Here is a 2,840-nt window from a genome sequence, read left to right as displayed (position 1 = left end):
CAGCAGCAGTGCCAGCACCTAATGCGCCAGACTACTTCCTCATGGCCTCCACACAGTGGGCCCAGAGGCTCCCTCCCCAGGCCCCAGCAGCACACTGATCTGGCCTGAAAGCAGAGGAAGTGTGGGCTAAGCTCATCTCGGGTTATAGCCTCACCTCCTGTTCCTGCTACGTGAAGAAAGGATTTGATGACTTCGAAGCTGTCTCAAAGCCCCAGAAGGGCCAGCCAACGAAGGTCAGGTGAAATGCGTGAATACCAAAGCGCCCAAACCCACCAAGCTACATTCTGGTCAGGAAAGGCACCAGGACATTTCCTCCCACATGAGGATAAAAGATAAGACTCTGTGGACTCAGCCACAGTAGCCAGTCTAAGATGGATTGTCCTCTCCTGGCTTGCTACTGCTCTGAGTACACAGCTCTCCTCCTAAGACTCTTTATCAACTACACTACTCCTCGTACTTTTTGCACTTAGTAGTTTAACTCCACACGGCGTTATTGTCAAGTTGAGAGAGCTTGCAGTTCAGGGATTTACATGACTTAATCAAGATAACACAACTAGCAAGTAAAGGAGCCAAGATTTGCCCTCCAGCCTGAGTAGCTCAGAGCCCTTGCTTTTTTCTCTGCTTCTCAAGGGCACACCACTGGGAACCTTCCCAGCTTCCTCTGAATGAGCAGGAGAGTGTGTTGGGTGGCGAAGCTAGTACTGAGAGAAGCAGAGAGGAGGCACCAGCCTGTTGATCTTCGAAGTTGGAGGAGTAGTGAGACATTAGCCTCTGGACACTCTGTTGTTGATTCAGAAACATTTTTAAAATTAATAAGCACATGGCAATGCAGGCTGTTCAGGGCAATGTGCCGTCTAAATTGGAATATGCCAAGTTCCCTCCTCCTACTTACCCAGCTCCTTCCCCTCCCCAGGTCCTGGCTGTTACCCATGTCATTCTGGCAGGGAGAGGCTCTCCCTCATTCCCTCAGGCTGGGTGACTATTAGTCTGCAAAGCTCAGCTTGCCAACTGAACAGCTTCCCCAGGCTCTGAGGTCTCTCCTAGGTCTGTGGTGTGTGTGTGTGTGTGCGTGTGTGCGTGTGTGTTTTCCTTCTTTAACTGAGAAGTAGTGAATCCATTGGCTTATCTACTTTCTGAAACATGTGCTAAGAAGACAAATACTCAATTTCACATCTGCTTTCAGGAAGCAGGGCATGAGCAGCAACTCCTGGAGGAAAGACCTATGGATTAGACCAAACTAGGGATTATTCTTTCTGAAGAGACTGCCATCTAAAATTGATCTCATCTTACTTTCTTCCAAGAAGGGCTCTTCTTCTCTTCAGCCTAAAGACAATTCATTCAAATACTCATTCTTTCCACAAGTATAGGGACCAGCAGTTAGCATAATGGCTATATCACTGGACTTCCATGTAGTCGACTGTGGTTCGCATCCTCGACCTGATGGCTTAAAACTCATGCCGGGCACATGTATGTGTGTGCCCAAGATCCCAAGAGGAGAACGGAGGAGAAGGGATTGCAGCGTAGCCATCCCCCTTGGGAGGTGATTTCTCGCTTTCTGTCTGTCTCTCTCTGTCTTTCTGGTGAGCGCACATGCCCTATAACAAAAAAACAAAACAAAACAAAACAAAACCTCTCCAAAAAAAGGGGAAAAAAAAGTATATATTACATCTTTATGAGCCAGAAAACTGTCTCAGATTCTAGGATATGGTGGTAACAAGACAATAAAGCACTCTGCTCTCATGGAGCTTGCCTTCTAGTAGGGGACACCAGATAAGAAATGAGTAGACCAAAGCCAAGAAGTGGCATGGTGTTTAAAGCGCTGGACTCCCACATGGTCAACCATGGTTTGAGTTCCAGACCTGGCACTTGCTTCCTTGTTTTCTCTCTCTCTGTCTCTCTCTGTTGAGTGAACGTGCCCTGTAGCAAATTAAATAACAATAATAAATAGAATTAAATAAATCATTAAAAAAATGAGTAAAGCAATAATCAGTGTCAGGATGAATATCAAATAAGATGACATGATACAGCAAGGGATCAGACTGACAACTATGGCCTATGGGACCAAAGGTGCCCACCACCTGTTTTGTAAACGCAGTTTAAAAGTAAATGAAGAATGCCCCACAGGGGCCTGCTTTGTTATTCTCTCTCTCTTTTTGCACTTTAAAATTAATTTTAATAGATAATATATTTAATTAGTCTATATCTAAAAAATAAAGTAAACGACACAGAGAAGATTAGCATGGCTCCTGTGCAAGGATGACATGCAAATCCGTGAAGCGTTCCATATTTTTTGAAAGTAGTTAGATTATTTAAGAAATTGTGTTATCAATACAATGTGGGTGGGAAAAGAATGGAAGACAATTGTAGATTCCAGAGATAGTGTGAGTAGAGGGTGGGAAAGGACAGACGGTCAGAAATAGGGTAAAAAAAAAAAAACTAGAAACTAGAAATGGAAAATTTGTGATAATAACATGCATGATTAAGCCACTATGCAGTATATTCTGGATGGAAAACCACATTTTGTATGCTGTGATGATGAATGAATGTAAATTAAGTTTAAAAAAGTTCAGAAAAAAAACTAAAACTGTTTTTCTAACGCTGCATTATCCAAACGCTAACGCAAACGCAAATGCAAACACAAACACAAGAACTAACGTAAACACTAACTCAAGCCCTAACGCTAACGCTAAGGCAGACACAAGCGCTAACGCTAAAAACGCAAATTGCAAACCGTAAAGCCTAACGCAACCGCTAACGCTAAGGCTAATGCAAACGAAAAACGCTAACGCAAACGCAAAAGGCTAACGCGAACTCTAAGGCAGACGCAAAGAGCTAACGCT

The 2,840-nt window shown here is 43.8% G+C and overlaps 1 non-coding gene across 1 annotated transcript; it reads left to right on the top strand.

Annotated features, from left to right (window-relative positions):
• Positions 1 to 2,182: 2,182 nt before the first annotated feature.
• Positions 2,183 to 2,291, top strand: LOC114006416 (U6 spliceosomal RNA). The gene has a single exon (XR_003548129.1). It is a non-coding gene; the product is annotated as a U6 spliceosomal RNA (small nuclear RNA).
• The last annotated feature ends 549 nt before the right edge of the window (positions 2,292 to 2,840 follow it).

Source organism: Tupaia chinensis, unplaced genomic scaffold (assembly GCF_000334495.1).
Source record: "Tupaia chinensis unplaced genomic scaffold, TupChi_1.0 Scaffold147608_1, whole genome shotgun sequence".
In the NCBI taxonomy this organism is placed as follows: Eukaryota; Metazoa; Chordata; class Mammalia; order Scandentia; family Tupaiidae; genus Tupaia; species Tupaia belangeri.
The sequence above is the reverse complement of the archived record's forward strand: the minus strand, read 5'-3'. Positions and strand labels throughout refer to the sequence as shown.